The 19,273-nt window shown below is 40.9% G+C and overlaps 1 pseudogene; it reads right to left on the bottom strand.

Annotated features, from left to right (window-relative positions):
• Positions 1 to 7,421: 7,421 nt before the first annotated feature.
• On the bottom strand, positions 7,422 to 19,167 carry LOC118364055 (NADH dehydrogenase (ubiquinone) complex I, assembly factor 6-like; annotated as a pseudogene).
• Positions 19,168 to 19,273: the final 106 nt, after the last annotated feature.

A 19,273-nucleotide genomic window follows, 5' to 3' on the forward strand; every position in this document is an offset into this window, starting at 1 on the left:
ATGCTCTCCATCCAACCTCACTGAGCTCGAGCTGTTTTGCAAGGAGAAATGGGAACAAAATTTCAGTCTCTCGATGTGCAAAACTGATAGAGACATATCCCAAGCGACTTACAGCTGTAATCGCAGCAAAAGGTGGCGCTACAATGTATCAACTTAAGGGGGCTGAATAATTTTGCACGCCCAATTTTTCAGTTTTTGATTTGTTAAAAAAGTTTGAAATATCCAATAAATGTCGTTCCACTTCATGATTGGTTCCTACTTGTTGTTGAATCTACACAAAAAAATACAGTTTTATATCTTTATGTTTGAAGCCTGAAATGTGGCAAAAGGTCGCAAAGTTCAAGGGGGCCGAATACTTTCACAAAGCACTGTACATACACATGGTGAGGTTGACATGTGTATGTCACCGCAGAGAGAGGGAGAGAGAGAGAGTGACTGCACTGCAATACATGCACACACTCTTTCTTTCTCTCACACACCACACACACACATACACACATTGAAGTTACCGACAGTCCTCTTTAGAAAGACACAATAGTTCTACTGAAATAACCTTTGATTATGGGTCTCTCAGTAGCTAACAGGCAACATGGCGCTGACATACCTCAGACTTCATTTGTGGCATTATTACCTTTGCTGTTTACATGAAAAGGCTCATGTTTACGTCACTTCAATAAATACCTTTTAAACTGTAAAGTGCAAAACGAATGATGGGAATAAGGATCCTTTCTTCAGCTGAGTGAATAAGATTGACCTTAATCTAAGAGAGTCCAAAGGCATTTGTCTTCCCTCTCTCATGTCATTATTTTGTTTTTCACTCTTCCTTCATTATCCATGGCTATAACTAGCTCAACTAACTAGCCTAACCATCATGCTTCATGCTGATACTGGAAAAATAAGAACAAATTGGTTATCAAGAAGTAGCCTTTAAAGTGATTATAGCAGGCCATAGCAAGCTTCTACATTATTCACACAACAGCTAAAAAGGGTAACAGTTCAAAAATAAATGTTGAGCTTTCTGTCAAGCACTTTCACAGCCTATCACATACAGTGTTACAATGGGGTGAAGTCCACAACAGTTATGTGAAAAGTAGGCATACTTGGTGACAAAAATAAATTAGCAGAACGCAGCGCCATTTTCATTACACGCATAACCGCGGAGCAGACGAAAGGAGCTCATCCAGTATTTCCATTTCTTAATTTTCTTAATTTGACACTCCTAAATGACAAAACACTATCAGCTTTAAGAGACTTAGTGTATGTGTCCAGTGCTTATAAAAAAACAATGTACTATATTTCCCCATGTTTCTCTCTGTTTACTAACGTAATTTCCTCTAGATATGAACATCTGAGAAGCAAGATGCCATGACTAAAGGGTGTAAATTGATGTTGCTGTCTTTCTCAGCAAGTAGTAATGAAATATTAATGATATTGATTCGGTTGCCCCCTTTTTGACGTGTTTGATTTAGTATGCGGTCTCCTTCAGCGTTACTTACAGTATATTCAGCAGACGGTTGTTGTGATTGTCATTTCTATCTTGTAGGCTACATCAAGTCCATAATGTTAACCAAGTGTTTCCAAGCAGTAAACCACGCAACAGTAGAACTTCATGAAATACCCGAGTTCTCTGAATAAACCCATACAACCTTGAGGTTCTTATGTAACATCACAGTAATGACATAGAATAATATCTACAAGTTGCTTTAAGAAGTACATCAAATCTATGGCTAAAAGGATTGTAGTGTTTGTTCGGTGCATGTGGGAGGGCCTTTCAGGTGGTTTAAGAGTTAGTCCTTTACAGCTCCTCAGTAAACATCTATTGTGGGGGAACCAGGGAGTATTAAGTACTTCCCAGAGATACATTTTGTAATCTCCATAAAAACCGAACGCCTAAATGAATCGAAACCCGGAACAGTGTGTCCAGCAGGATAAGTCAGAAATATAATTCTTATGCTACATAACACTCTAGGATTCATGTACTCATAAAAATGCTGTTTACAGAAGGAGACCAGATGTATTAAACTGCATTCATTTAAATATGTCTAGGGCCTGAGTATGCAGTTTATTTGGACCTGCTTGAAGCAACAGAAGTCCTGTGACTGGTATGGGTGACATATTCATTATCTCTACCTGTTAGTCATTTCAAAGGATAAAATGTGAATAGTGGATTTGACATGAGAGAAATGATAAACTCAGTTTATTCCATTATCTATTCCCAGTATACTCTTCTCTGATGATTTCTCTGATGATTTCCCCTCTTGTCTCATTATACAACCCCGCTGAGGGAATGTGGCTGTAAAAAAGGGCTTCAATCTGATGGCATGAACCTATCTGGCATGAATCTGGATCAGTCACAAAAATTCCAATTAGCTAACCAGTCTGCCCCCACGCACAGGGCAGGAACCATTGTGCATCTTTTCAAGTTGGTAAGCATCAGGAGCCTCCCTACTCACCCACCACTTCCTTTGAAGAAGTTGAACAGAACAGCAGGAGTTGTTTTCGAGTTACTCCTCCTAACTCCTTGTTCCTCACACTTTTCCTCACACTTTTCATTTCCTATCAGACACATTCTCAACTTCGGTTTCAACAGTCACAATAGATCCTCCAGAATTATTTAACTGTCTGTTGTTTCTGGGTGTGACTGGGCATACAGTGGGGCAAAAAAGTATTTAGTCAGCCACCAATTGTGCAAGTTCTCCCACTTAAAAAGATGAGAGAGGCCTGTAATTTTCATCATAGGTACACTTCAACTATGACAGACAAAATGAGAAAAGAAAATCCAGAAAATCACATTGTAGGATTTTTAATGAATTTATTTGCAAATTATGGTGGAAAATAAGTATTTGGTCACCTACAAACAAGCAAGATTTCTGGCTCTCACAGACCTGTAACTTCTTCTTTAAGAGGCTCCTCTGTCCTCCACTCGTTACCTGTATTAATGGCACCTGTTTGAACTTGTTATCAGTATAAAAGACACCTGTCCACAACCTCAAACAGTCACACTCCAAACTCCACTATGGCCAAGACCAAAGAGCTGTCAAAGGACACCAGAAACAAAATTGTAGACCTGCACCAGGCTGGGAAGACTGAATCTGCAATAGGTAAGCAGCTTGGTTTGAGGAAATCAACTGTGGAAGCAATTATTAGGAACTGGAAGACATACAAGACCACTGATAATCTCCCTCGATCTGGGGCTCCACGCAAGATCTCACCCCGTGTGGTCAAAATGATCACAAGAACCGTGAGCAAAAATCCCAGAAGCACACGGGGGGACCTAGTGAATGACCTGCAGAGAGCTGGAACCAAAGTAACAAAGCCTACCATCAGTAACACACTACGCCGCCAGGGACTCAAATCCTGCAGTGCCAGACGTGTCCCCCTGCTTAAGCCAGTACATGTCCAGGCCCGTCTGAAGTTTGCTAGAGTGCATTTGGATCATCCAGAAGAAGATTGGGAGAATGTCATATGGTCAGATGAAACCAAAATATAACTTTTTGGTAAAAACCCAACTCGTCGTGTTTGGAGGACAAAGAATGCTGAGTTGCATCCAAAGAACACCATACCTACTGTGGAGCATGGGGGTGGAAACATCATGCTTTGGGGCTGTTTTTCTGCAAAGGGACCAGGAAGACTGATCCGTGTAAAGGAAAGAATGAATGGGGCCATATATCGTGAGATTTTGAGTGAAAATCTCCTTCCATCAGCAAGGGCATTGAAGATGAAATGTGGCTGGGTCTTTCAGCATGACAATGATCCCAAACACACCGCCCGGGCAACGAAGAAGTGGCTTCTTAAGAAGCATTTCAAGGTCCTGGAGTGGCCTAGCCAGTCTCCAGATCTCAACCCCATAGAAAATCTTTGGAGGGAGTTGAAAGTCCGTGTTGCCCAGCAAAAGCCCCAAAACATCACTGCTCTAGAGGAGATCTGCATGGAGGAATGGGCCAAATTACCATCAACAGTGTGTGAAAACCTTGTGAAGACTTACAGAAAACATTTGACCTCTGTCATTGCCAACAAAGGGTATATAACAAAGTATTGAGATAAACTTTTGTTATTGACCAAATACTTATTTTCCACCATAATTTGCAAATAAATTCATTAAAAATCCTACAATTTGATTTTCTGGATTTTTTTCTTCTCATTTTGTCTGTCATAGTTGAAGTGTACCTATGAAAATTACAGGCCTCATCGTTTTAAGTGGGAGAACTTGCACAATTGGTGGCTGACTAAATACTTTTTTGCCCCACTGTATGTTCATATACAGAGGTGTCATGCCCATAGGGGGCACAGATTTGTCCTGTTTAAAAAAAATGTAAGTATTGTTTTTCTGTAATACTACTGGCATTTTATGAAGTTGGCTTAAGATAGCCCACTATCTGCCAACCTCATAACTAGCTACCAAAAAGCCATTTCATGCTATCAATCAAGTTACAGTAGCTAGCTTGTCCAACTACAGGTAACTGCCAAAAATAAAGGAAACACTAACATAAAATGTTTTAATAAGGTGTTGGGCCACCACAAGCCAGAACAGCTTAAATGCACCTTGGCATAGATTCTAAGTGTCTGGAACTCTATTGGAGGGACGCGACACCATTCTACCACGAGAAATTTCATCATTTGGTGTTTTGTTGATTGTGGTGGAAAACGCTGTCTCAGGCACCACTCCAGAATCTCCCATAAGTTTTCAATTGGGTTGAGATCTGGTGACTGAGACCGCCATGACATATGGTTTACATCGTTTTCATGCTCATCAAACCATTCAGTGACCACTTGTGCCCTGTGGATGGGGGCATTGTGATCCTATTGGGGCAGAGCCATGGTAGCCAAAATAATAGTGAAAATAATGGCCTGCCCAGCATTTTTATACATTTTTATAAATGTTAATTACTTAATTAACTTAGGAACCACACATGTGGAAGCACCGGCTTTCAATATATTTTGTATTTCTCATTTCCTCAAGTGTTTCCATTATTTTGGCAGTTACCTGTATTTTAGCTGGCAAGGTTGGTAGACTTTAGAAAAGCAAGCAACTACTAAATGTACTGGATAAGACTCATTCTTTTCAATCTTTTACCCAGATTTTAGCAGAGATGCAGGGAAGCATATTAAGTTTCTTTAAAAAAAAGAAACACCAGTCAGGAGGATAGACAGCTCAAGAGGTAAATAGCAAATGTTGGTCACACCAGATACTGACTGATTTTCTGATCCATGCCCCTACGTTTTTTAAAGGTATCTGTGACCAATCAATGCATATCTGTATTCCCAGTCATCTAATGACCTAATGAATTTATTTTCATTAGGTCGTAATCTAATTTAGATTAACTGTAACACAGTAAAATCTTTGAAATTGTTCCATGTTGCATTTATATTTTTGTTTGGTACAGAATGGATCAAGTGCTGGGATGGACCTATATTTCCTGCAATATGGAATTAGTAGGCTTTTGACTACAGGGAACCTTGTCAAGTCACAGGGTTCAGCACACAATTTAAATTTAATCTCAATATGTTGTGCATCACAGCAATTTATTTAGCTTGACAATCCCATTAAATGCAATTCTGCATTTAGACACTAAATGGTTATATAAAAGTAAAATTGGCATCATGTTGATGCAATTAAGTTGTACATCTAAACCACAGGTCAACATCTCTTGGATTAGTGTGCCTATAGTACTTAGAATAACAATCAACATCTTTACCATTGACACAATTTATCAGTCTTGGAAGGATGAGCAGTTTTCCACAGCAACAGATCATAATACGACCTATTAATGATGCTTGATCATTAGCATTCTAGTTGGGGGCTTGATGACTCATACCTGGTTCATGCTCTCCTCCTTTGAAGTATAACAGGACCAGATGCTTTGTACCAGCAGCAGTGCCACTACACCAATCGTTCTAGATTCACACAGTTCAGTTAGCCTTGAACCACCCCGCTGACATTCTAGCAATACTTAGTAAGACAAGAAAAGTGGCATCTACTGGAAGAAACATATTTCCTAAGCATATTATAGGTCACCCTTCAGACTGCAAGTCACTTTAAAACAAAGTCATCATTCCTACATTATTAAACAAACTGTTTTCAAGAGGCATCGGCACAATGCAGGAAGTCAAATGGCGAGGTGACAATCAAGTTGGTTTAATTCTGATCCACTGGGCACACACTGGTTGAATAAATGTGTGTATAAAACAAAATGACACTGAACCAATGTGGAATAGAACACTTTGGATGATACCAGTGTTCTCTCTCTGAAAGAGACAGTAGTAGTAGTAGTACTACAGAGAACTGACTGGCCATCACACACCATATTTGGCCATCACATGCTGGCATCTTGGTTCAAAAGAAAAGGTGCATTTGATTTGAGTTCTGCCTGTTTGCATGTTATTTTATTTTGGCCGTCACAGGCTTGGCGACGAAAAATCGATAAATTGCGACAATGCTCGCTCATCTTGGGTGAAGGTATAAACCAACATATCAAACATCCTTTGATCCTAGGTCTCTTCTAGCCTTTCTCCCTCTCACTGTCTCTCCCTTTGGAAGTACAAGGCCCTTCTCATCAAAACATGGCACTTGTCCAGGACTTCACTGGATTGCTTCCAGTGAATGATACCAACTTAATTTTATCAGTAGTCCATTGACTGCATCAAGATTTCCATGGTAGGATGAAACATCGATATAACGAATGGCCACAGGGATTTGCATACATGAGAAACAACCTTAAGGGGACAGAAGTAGCACAGAGGGTTGCTTGGGAACATAGAACCCAATGAATCCCTGGAATGCAACAGCACTCTGCATCCTTGAGACCAGCCAGAAAAATGTGATGGTAGGACTTTCCCTTCTGTTAAGGGCAGAAGAGCTAGGGTAGCCTAGTCTGAAGAGGTCATCATCAGGGTCTGGAACACACTGACTGTAATGATTCACAACAGGGAGGACAATACATAATTTATCATAAATAAAACTACCCTGGGTGAACGACCTGGCCCTCTCTGTGACGTTCTTTAAGGTGAAGCCTTAGAGTTTCCTGCTTTTGAAGAATAAAACCTAAACGTATATAAACTGTTCAAAATGGCCCTTTTCTTTTCAACTCCTTTACCTGGCATCTGGTCCAGATCAAAACAATCAACTGGAGGCAGAAATTCTCTGGTAAACTAAGCACTACGCTAATTACACACTTGCATCCTACTTTGGCTATAAACGGTTGTCAGGAGCAACAGTACCATATAATTTCGTGCTGGTAAAAAGCTATGTTGTGAATGTATATAGCCTGTTCCACAAATATGACAGTGATAATTACACTTAAGTCATGTAAAAAGCTCTAGATTTTATTTAAATGTCATCATAATTCACAATGACATACACTACTGTTATTATGGTTGTCACATCTTTATTTAAGCTTTAAAAAGGAGAGAAAACACAGACCAACATGGCTACACGATTTATTACTGAAAATACTCAATATATCAGGGCATCAGTTCAGTCTCCAGTACTGTAGTTATTGCTTTACAATAATCTCTGTCTGTGGTCCTCAGCTGTCTAGTCTACAACAGGGAATAACACAGGTGAACTGGTTTAGATGGCAGAGGCATGTTTTAGATCAGAATCCTTTTCTGGGGAGTGCTGACATCATAGATGGAGGAGTCTCTTGAAATCCACTGTTGTAGATAGGTCTACTTAGAAACCAACATACGAGAGCGGGACTTTGGGAAACCGGATGTTTAAACCTGGTATAAATTACAATAGGGCAAACGATAAGGTCCCACCATACAGGTCAATAGGTCTTCTTCCAGGAGCGAATATAAAGCTGGATGGGGATCAGTGGGTTTCTTTTCTGTAGGCTGGGATGGAACACATCAAAGTCTACCCGCCGCACCCTTTGAAGGTAGTCCTCCAGCACCACCTAGAACAGCAGCCAGAGAGAGGGAAACAGCATCCACAGCATCAACACACTGTGTCAGTCCTTATTCTCTACATGTGGTAGCTAGTGTGAGCATTATCTGAGCTCAGGAAAGTGCCCTAGACGCATTGTGACCATCCACCCTTCAAAACATAAAAACACACGATGCGGGGCATTTGTCTACCTCAAATTCTTCCCCGTGGCGTCATTCTCAAGGCTCTGGTTAATATGCTCTGCCCTTCCTTTATTGCCCTCTTTCATGCCCCTTCTCTGTGGGAATCAGACTGCTTTTGAGAGTGCCAGTGGTAAGAGCCCATAATGCAGTCCCTTGGTGGTCTGTCTGGTGCGATTAAATTGGTGCATTAAAAAGGTCTGTCTGGCCAACTGATGGGGAGCGTGCTGTGATGGGAGGGAGGGATAGGCTAGACATCCATGTCAGGATATTGGGAGATGGTTGAGGAGGAGAAAGGATCGTTCAACAGATGCTGCTCCTCCTTACCTAGGTTCAGATGAACCTGATTGGAGGATTAATGAAAAAAATAAATAATAATCCAATGATAAGAGAACGAAGTGAAACTAACACACAGACCTGGTCTCTTCCCTGGTGCCAAGACTAAAGAAGCCCCATAGATCAGTTCACGAGTCTTGTCTTTGGTCAACGCTTTACAAAATATGACCCTTTTCATGATGTTACGTCAGTCACAGTGACCACAACCTAACCCAATAAATGCTAATCATTCTTATAATAATAACAACAACCCACTGTCTGGAGGAAGGCAGGGAAAGCAGAAGCTGGTATGTTCTTGCTGAATGATCTGGCCTGTGGAGACAAAAAGGTTCAAACTGAGTAAAATGACCAACACAGGCTAATAAAGCTATAATCTGTTTTATAACAGATGAAGGTCTGTAGACATACAAAATCAATGACGCGCATATAAAACACCAGTAGCTACTTAATTTCGGACTGCTTCTCTTTTCAATCCCTTTTTTGTACAAATCCCTTTTTTTGTATTTTTTTTAAACTCAAAGCTCACAATAAAACAAAGTTACAAGTATCACCAACGTTAATTGATTAAGTACACTACCGTTCAAAAGTTTGGGGTCACTCAAATGTCCTTGTTTTCATGGAAAACAGACTTGAAATTAGTTGCAAAATGAATAGGAAATAGTCAAGACATTGAGGTTATAAAGGTTGAGGATATAAAAAGGTATAAATAATGATTTTTAATTTAAATAATAAATTGTGTCCTTCAAACTTTGCTTTCAACAAAGAATTCTCGATTGCAGCAATTACAGACTTGCAAACATTTGGCATTCACAGCGTTGTACGAGATCTTCAGGTTCTTGGCAATTTCTCCCATGGAATAGCCTTCATTTCTCAGAACAAGAATAGGCTGACTAGTTTCAGAAGAAAGTCCTTTGTTTCTGGCCATTTTGAGCCTGTAATTGAACCCACAAATGCTGATGATCCAGATACTCAACTAGTCTAAAGAAGGCCAGTTTTATTGCTTCTTTCATCAGAACAGTTTTCAGCTGTGCTAACAATTGCAAAAGGGTTTTCTAATGATCAATTAGCCTTTTAAAATGATAAACTTAGCTAATCTAACACAACGTGCCATTGGAACACAGGAGTGATGGTTGCTGATCATGGGCCTCTGTACGCATATGGAGATATTCCATTAAAAAAACCTGCCGTTTCCAGCTACAATAGTCATTTACAACATTAACAATGTATACACTGTATTTCTGATCAATTTCATGTTCTTTTAAAATGGACAAAAAAGTAGCTTTTCTTTCAAAAACAAGGACATTTCTAAGTGACCCCAAACTTTTGAACGGTAGTGTGTGTGTCGTACGGGTAACAAAGCGCATTGTAGTAACCATTAGAGAAAACGACTGATCCCACATGAGAACACAGTCAGAGCCCTCAATTTCTTTTTTTTTACCAGGACTGGATGAAAAATGTAATTGAATCAAATCTTATTGAAGACCGGAGTTTTTAAAGCAGTAAAACTGTTCAGCAAGAAAAGCCCATCAAATAACATTGGAGGAACACTGTCCTAATTTCATAAGGGTACGTACGTGTTGTATGTGGGCTTGGCTGGCAATGTCATATACCACGTCTCTCACATTCTGTTCCCGGCTTCCTCGGGTGAAGTCCTCCTGGGAGGCTCTGTGCTGCTGGTGACACACACCTTTGTTCACACCACTTATTCACACAGGAGAGATTTGTTCCTTCAAACCACTAATCTAGCCGAGCGAACCAATTGCTCATGCTGAGAGCATATGGCCTCCAAATGGGGCAAATAAAGTGAAGCTCCCGATAATGATCTTCATTATTCATAGCTATTGTCAGATCTGTTCTTTCTCCTTTAAACTGTTGGCCTCAGGTCAGCCCCCTGATAGACAGAAGTTGTTTAGAAACTGAGTAGAAGTCGGATGATTTGACTGAAAAAAAAATATATATATATATATATATATATATATAATAATAATATATATATATATATATAACGGGTAATCTGAATCTTATTACACAAATAAGGAGTTTAGTTTGATATAGTTTAACAATAATATGAGGACAAGGAGTTTTGTATTGCCCAAAAACACAAGGCAGTCGGTGTCTGTAGACATGCTGCTACAAGGCAGTCGGTGTCTGTAGACATGCTGCTACAAGGCAGTCGGTGTCTGTAGACATGCTGCTACAAGGCAGTCGGTGTCTGTAGACATGCTGCTACAAGGCAGTCGGTGTCTGTAGACATGCTGCTACAAGGCAGTCGGTGTCTGTAGACATGCTGCTACAAGGCAGTCGGTGTCTGTAGACATGCTGCTACAAGTGTTAGCTTGACAAACTAAACAATCAAGTCAAGAAACTTCAATACTATTTGAATGCAATGAAGCTTGGTATTGCAAGTTATTAGCTCGGCTAGAAGCTGTTGTCAAGCAATGGGAGCAACAACAAAGCACAAACATACAGAGGGTCCAATGCCAAAGCCTGTATAAAATGTAACATCACCACAGACAGAGGCTGCAGTAGTTAAACCCCTGGACACCAACAGTCCCTTCTGCTTCCGACCAGAGCAATTAACTTATGACCGGATGAAAATAATTGGGAAATTGCAAAGCACTCACTGTCCCTTAATGACACAGAAAGTGGAGAAAACCCACCAGGCTTTAGCGAGCTTTAATGTGGGGGGGTGAATCATAGATGGACTGTAGGGGGAAACTCTAGGGAGCTTCAATTGTGCTCAGAACTAGACCTTTATGATGTTACAATAGCGCCCCCAGGTGCCAAAACAATAGTGATAGGCAAATGACCTGGAGGCCTCCACAAACCTGACGAGGTCACTAATGTCACACACACTGGACTAGTAGGGGTAGAAACATCTCCCGATGTCACATCATAAACCAGCTGCACACAGTCCCCTGTCACTCCAGCTGTGGCTCAGAGGCCTTGTTGACAGATGGATCAGACAAAGCTGTGAATTTGACTTGTAACTACAGCCAGTGCATTTGTCATGGGGTTTCATTATAACTGTGCCTCTGGCATACTTCATTTGGAGTAGTGACACACTCCCTCACTGTGTTGATAATGCCAAACCGGTCTAGCAGGAATATCATGTGACATAAAGGGTTGAGATAGATCAGGAATGGCATCCATCTGTACCAAACGTCACTAGCAGGAAAGTCATCATTTTGATACCTCTGCTGCAGATATGGTCACTCACCAGCATGCAGATGTCCATAGGTAGGTAGACTTTGCATCTGCTGCTGTTGTAGGGTGTGGACATCTTTCACACCTGGACAAAAAACACCACACAAAGGGAATCAGAGAAGGCAGAAAATAACTAAAGTTAAAACATTGCACCCCTTTTTAAAACAAAAAAAATTAACTATTGTATTAAATAGACTTTGTCTAGGTACAAGAAGAATTTGTCTTCTAGTTTACCTCAAATATAGTTACTGTTTTTGATTGACTGGGCCATGCTAAAACCTTAAGCAGAGACTGTTCTCTTGTATACATCATTTATCACAACAATGAAGTGCACACACTTTGATATTAATAACTGGGAAATGCTTTCATGCTGAGTGCCCAGTACTTGAAACAGGTTGAGGCTTTGAGTCAGACATCTCTTCTAGTCAATTAGACTGGAACAAGTGTGACAGGTTCCTTTGCAGAGGGGGACAAAATAATGACATTCCACAAAAGAACATGCAAATGATTGACAGAAACGCAGGTACTTGCGATGCAGAAATGCCACTTAATTAATCGCGCAAGTGAATACAGCTGCACCTGCTTCGAAGTCTCCCTCTCAAGTCATAAAACAATCTGCATAAGTAATCATTATTTTGTATTCAAGGCATTCAGGAAAGCCACATTTCGTTACGTTACAGCCTTATTCTAAAATTGATTAAATTGTTGTTTTTTCCTCAATCTACACACAATACCCCATACTGATAAAGCAAATAAAGGTTCAGAAATGTTTGATGTAAATGTAATATTTCATAAGTATTCAGACCCTTTGTTGAAGAACCTTTGGCAGCGATTATAGCCTCGAGTCTTCTTGGGTATGACGCTACAAGCTTGGCACACCTGTATTTGGGAAGTTTCTCCCATTCTTCTCTGCAGATCCTCTCAAGCTCTGTCAGGTTGGATGGGGAGCATCGCTGCACAGCTCTTTTCAGGTCTCTCCAGAGATGTTAGATCAGGTTCAAGTCCAGGCTCTGGCCGAGCCACAAGGACATTCGGAGCCTTGTCCCGAAGCCACTCCTGCGTTGTCTTGGCTGTGTGCTTGGGGTCATTGTCCTGTTGGAAGGTGAACCGTCTCCCCAGTCTAAGGTGCTGAGTACTCTGGAGCAGGTCTTCATCAAGGATCTCTGCACTTTGCTCCATTCATCTTCCCTTCGATCCTGACTAGTCTCCCAGTCCTTGACACAGAAAACCTCCACGTAGGGATTTTGTCCAGGTTTCCTCCAGATGTGATGCTTGGCATTCATACAAAATAGTTCAATCTTAGTTTCATCAGAACAGAGAATCTTGTTTCTCATGGTCTGAGAGTCTTTAGGTGCCTTCTGGCAAATTCCAAGCGGGCTGTCATGTGCCTTCTGATGAGCGGCTTCCGTCTGGCCACTCTACCATAAAGGCCCGATTGGTGGAGTGCTGTTGAAATGGTTGTCCTTCTGAAAGGTTCTCCCATCTCCACAGATGAACTCTGGAGCTCTGTCAGAGTGACCATCGGGTTCTTGATCACCTCCCTGACCAAGGCCCTTTTCCCCGATTGCTCAGTTTGGCTGGGCAGCGAGCTCTAGGAAGAGCCTCGGTGGTTCCAAACTTCTTCCATTTAAGAATGATGGAGGCCACTGTGTTCTTAGGGACTTTCAATGCTGCAGAAATGTTTGGTACCGTTCCCCATATCTGTGCCATGTCACAATCACGTGTCGGGAGCTCTACGGACAATTTTGCTCTGACATGCATTGTCAACTGTGGGACCTTTTATATAGACAGGTGTCTGCCTTTCCAAATCATGTCCAATCAATTGAATTTACCACAGGTGGACTCTCATCAAGTTGGAGAAACATCTCAAGGATGATCAATGGAAACAGGATGACCCTGAGCTCATTTTCACCTCTCATAGCAAAGAGTCTGAATACTTATCTAAATAAGGTATTTCTGTTTATTTGTTTTTATAAATATGGACGTTTTCACTGTCATTATGTGTGTAGATTGAGGAGGAACATTTTTATTTAATGCATTTTAAAATAAGGCTGTAAAGTAACATGTGGAAAAAGTTATGGGGTCTGAAAACTTTCAGAATGCACTGTACATCCACAATATAATGTGACTGTTCCTGTCAGGATTCTTCCAAATAGGGAAGGAGCAGAGTCATAATGGGGCGGCAGGATAGCCTAGTGGTTAGAGCGTTGGACTAGTAACCGAAAGGTTGCAACTTCAAATCCTCGAGCTGACAAGGTACAAATCTGTCGTTCTGCCCCTGAACAGGCAGTTAACCCACTGTTCCTAGGCCGTCATTGAAAATAAGAATTTGTTCTTAACTGACTTGCCTAGTTAAATAAAGGTTTAAAACATTTTTTAAAATTAAAAATAATCAGTCATTCATTTCATGTAGAGGGGAAATTATGGGTCGTTTCTGTTGTCCAGCCTTTCAACAAAAATCTACTGGAGATCAGTGGCTATATTGATTCATTCTGATGGCATTTTCAAAGTGCAATTATGCATAGAGCGCTCTGTAACACCATGGCGGACATGGTATCATTAAACAAGGCACAATTAAAGTTCCCGGCAATGTTCCAGTCGGTGGCTGCAATTCTCATCTTTCTCATATTAGTCAGTGCTGCATTGGCAAGCACGATCCTCATCATTTCTAAAAGAGGTACTTCAACACTGGGAAGTTAATTGTGAATATAAATTCGATGTCTCTCTCTCTCCCCCGGGAACAGAACAATGCACATGCTGTACACTCTTCAGTCAGTGGAGTCAAGCACAAAACACACATACACCTGCTCACCTAAACTCTCCAGAAGAAGGTACAGTAGTGGGGACTGGGCATTGTCTGAATAGGCCTCCAAACTCCTGGAGGTTTCTATAAGCTCTGTCTTCCATGTCTTTCTCCTGTTGGCAACAATAGAGACATATATCAAATAAATTAAACGGAATTAGAATTGAATCCACACAAATCCATGACCTAAAATGCAACATTTGCTTACTCTCTCAGAGATTATCCTAAGCATCCACCTCTTTGTCAGGTAGTGTTTCTTCACCGCCTGCAAAAGGAGATATTTGAAGATGTTTAAAACAGTACACATCAAATGCATTGGAAAAGCTGTTTAATGCATCAAATACAATTGATTTATAAAGCCCTTCTTACATCAGCTGATATCTCAAAGTACTGTACAGAAACCCAGCCTAAAACCCCAAACAGCAAGCAATGCAGGTGTAGAAGCACGGTGGCTAGGAAAAACTCCCTAGAAAGGCCAGAACCTAGGAAGAAACCAGGCTATATGCAAAGTCCAAACGATATACAGTCGACTGTAATAGCCGCAGTTGAAAATCCAGCATTGAAAATGAAAACAGAAGACGTCTACTCCAGACAGACCCTCCATAGTTCTGCACTGACAGGCTGCACTGGTGGGGTCGTCCCTGTAGATCTCCTCCACTGTAGTCTTCCAGAACTGCATCCGCATCAGACCTATAGTCTTCTGGGAAACAGAGTCCTTCACCTTGGAGAGAAACAAAAAACGAGGGTTTTCTCAATCCCTTTCAGAAGACTTCATTGAATGAGTTTAAACTGTTAGGCATATAGAGTTGCACAAAAAATGTATTGCTTTACTAGACCCTTCCCTCACTGTTATCCATGTTCATATCTAAGTCTATAGGTTGATGTGTTATTCTAGACATAACAGCATTATCTTCAATAGCAGGATGCCTGAACATCAACACGTAGCTCTGGACAAGTATTGGACATACAGTGGGGCAAAAAAAGTATTTCGTCAGCCACCAATTGTGCAAGTTCTCCCACTTAAAAAGATGAGAGGCCTGTAATTTCCATCATAGGTACACTTCAACTATGACAGACAAAATCCATTAAAAATCCTACAATGTGATTTTCTGGATTTTCCCCCCCTCATTTTGTCTGTCATAGTTGAAGTGTACCTATGATGAAAATGTACAGGCCTCTCATCTTTTTAAGTGGGAGAACTTGCACAATTGGTGGCTGATTAAATACTTTTTTGCCCCACTGTATGACCACCCCATTGAGGATTATAGTTTCATCATTTCCAATATATGCATATACAGTGGGGAGAACAAGTATTTTATACACTGCTGATTTAGCAGGTTTTCCTACTTACAAATCATGTAGAGGTCTGTCATTTTTATCATCGGTACACTTCATCAATGAGAGACGGAATCTAAAACAAAAGTCCAGAAAATCACATTTGTAAAGTAATTAATTTGCATTTTATTGCATGACATAAGTATTTGATCACCTACCAACCAGTAAGAATTCCGGCTCTCGCAGACCTGTTAGTTTTTATTTAAGAAGCCCTCCTGTTCTCCACTCATTACCTGTATTAACTGCACCTGTTTGAACTCGTTACCTGTATAAAAGACACCTGTCCACACACTCAATCAAACAGACTCCAACTTCTCCACAATGGCCAAGACCAGAGAGCTATGTAAGGACATCAGGGATACAATTGTAGACCTGCACAAGGCTGGGATGGGCTACAGGACAATAGGCAAGCAGTTTGGTGAGAAGGCAACAACTGTTGGTGCAATTATTAGATAATGGAAGAAGTTCAGGATGACGGTCAATTATCCTCGGTCTGGGACTCCATGCAAGATCTCACCTCGTGGGGCATCAATGATCACGAGGAAGGTGAGGGATCAGCCCAGAACTACACGGCAGGACCTGGTCAATGACCTGAAGAGAGCTGGGACCACAGTCTCAAAGAAAACCATTAGTAACACACTACGCCGTCATGGATTAAAATCCTGCAGTTCACGCAAGGTCCCCCTGCTCAAGCCAGCGCATGTCCAGCCCCGTCTGAAGTTTGCCAATGACCATCTGGATGATCCAGAGGAGGAATGGGAGAAGGTCATGTGGTCTGATGAGACAAAAATAGAGCTTTTTGATCTAAACTCCACTTGCCGTGTTTGGAGGAAGAAGAAGGATGAGTACAACCCCAAGAACACCATCCAACCGTGAAGCATGGAGGTGGAAATATCATTCTTTGGGGATGCTTTTCTGCAAAGGGGAAAGGACGACTGCACCGTATTGAGGGGAGGATGGATGGGGCCATGTATCGCGATATCTTGGCCAACAACCTCCTTCCTTCAGTAAGAGCATTGAAGATGGGTCGTGGCTGGGTCTTCCAGCATGACAACAACCCGAAACACACAGCCAGGGCAACTAAGGAGTAGCTCCATAAGAAGCATTTCAAGGTCCTGGAGTGGCCTCGCCAGTCTCCAGACCTGAACCCAATAGAAAATCTTTGGAGGGAGCTGAAAGTCCGATAATGCCCAGCGACAGCCCCGAAACCTGAAGGATCTGGAGAAGGTCTGTATGGAGGAGTGGGCCAAAATCCCTGCTGCAGTGTGTGCAAACCTGGTCAAGAACTACAGGGAACGTATGATTTCTGTAATTGCAAACAAAGGTTTCTGTACCAAATATTAAGTTCTGCTTTTCTGATGTATCAAATACTTATGTCATGCAATAAAATGCAAATGAATTACTTAAAAATCATACAAATGTGATTTTCTGGATTTGTTTTAGATTCCGTCTCTCACAGTTAAGTGTACCTATGATAAATGCTTTGTAAGTAGGAAAACCTGCAAAATCAGCAGTGTATCAAATACTTGTTCTCCCCACTGTATATTCATACAACGCCTTCAGAAAGTATTCACACCCCTCAACTCTTTACATATTTTGTGTTACAGCTTGAATTTAAAATGGATTAAATTGAGATTCTTTGGTCACTGGCCTACACACAATACCCCATAATGTCAAAGTGGAATTATGTTTTTCTAAACATTTACAAAATAAAAACCTGAAATGTATTGAGTCAATAAGCATTCAACCCATTTGTTATGGCAAGCCAAAATAAGTTCAGGGTTAAAAATGTATTAAACAAGTCACATAAGTTGCATGGACTCACTGTGTGCAATAAGTTTTTAACATGATTTTTGAATGACTACCTCATCTCTGTACCCCACACATACAGATAATTGTAAGGTTCCTTAGTCAAGCAGTGAATTTCAACCACAAAGACCGGGGAGGTTTTCCAATGCCTTGCAAAGAAGGGCACCTATTGGTAGATGGCAAAACATTTTAAAAAGCAGACATTGAAAATCCTTTTGAGCATGGTGAAGTTATTAATTACACTTTGGATGGTGAATCAATACACCCAGTCACTAGAAAGATACAGGTGTCCTTCCTAATTCAGTTGCCGGAGAGGACGTAAACCGCTCAGGGATTTCACCATGAGGCCAATGGTGACTAAAACCATTACAGAGTTTAATGGCTGTGATAGGAGAAAATGGAGGATGGATCAACAACATTGTAGTTACTCCACAATACTAACCTAATTGACAAGAGTGAAACAAAGGAAGCCTGTACAGAATAAATATATTCCAAAACAGGCATCCTGTTTGCAATAAGGCACTAAAGTAAAACTGCAAAAAATGTGGCAAAGAAATTATCCTTATGTCCTGAATAAAAAGTGTTATATTTGGGGCATATTTAACAACACGTCACGGAGTTCCATTCTTCATATTTGCAAGCATGGTGGTGGCTGCGTCCAGGTGTTCAAAGCTCTTAGAGACTTACCCAGAAAGACTGGGTTGTAATCGCTGCCAAAGGTGCTTCTACAAACTATTGACTCAGGGGTGTGAATACTTATGTAAATGAGATATTTCTGTATTTAATTTTATATGCATTTGAAAAAATATTTTCCCTTTGTCATTATGAAGTATTGTGTTACGATGAGTGATATTTAAATATTTAAAAAATATTCTCTGTGGGCTGGAAGCCTGCTAATATTCCATTTTGAATTCAGGCTGTAACACAAAATGTGGAACAAGTCAAGGGTACTCAGTACTGAGCTTGCTGGAATACCTGCCTGAGCCAGCTCGACATTGAAGGCCCTCAGGGCCAGTGAGGAGCGTCGGGCATCCTCAGGGAGAAGCAGGGAGGACACAAAACCGTCATAGTCCCGAGACCTGGGGAAACAAGGCAGTGAACACAGGCAAGTTAATCAAAACAAGTCAAGTGTAATGCTTGTGGTGGACTAACTTCTTCACAATGAAAACATTGGATGCAGTAACACACGTAACAAAAACAAACAACTAGCCAGGGTTGGGGTCAATTCAGTATATACACTGAAAGTCCAATTCTCTTCAAAGCATTTAATTGAGGAACATTTGGACAATGAAGCCAGTCACAGAGGGCCCATGCAATTTGTGCATAGAAGGATGCTTGCAAGTCATACCATTTAGAGCCATATTTTACTAACTACCAAGTTGGCTTGCTTACCTCACAATATCGATACAGTATTTTTCGTTGTGCTGCGACTCTATAGTCGAGTTTGTTGAAGCTCGTAGACATTTCACTTATGTAGGTCGTTGAATGCAAATAGCGTGTGGCAATATCTTTCTTTGGAGTGAGTGAAACACCGAACATTTGGTGGTTAATAATCCATGCTTTGCACTAATGCCAGATGCCATGTTGACAACATACCCTTCAACTTTCACCCTTACCTTGTGTCGCAACAAAAGTCTTCCTCCCTATTTAATTTGTGTTCCGCTTTCTGTTGTATTTTTAAATACAGAACACTCGTTTTTGGTAAAGTATTTGTCT

This window comes from Oncorhynchus keta, chromosome 31, assembly GCF_023373465.1.
Source record: "Oncorhynchus keta strain PuntledgeMale-10-30-2019 chromosome 31, Oket_V2, whole genome shotgun sequence".
In the NCBI taxonomy this organism is placed as follows: Eukaryota; Metazoa; Chordata; class Actinopteri; order Salmoniformes; family Salmonidae; genus Oncorhynchus; species Oncorhynchus keta.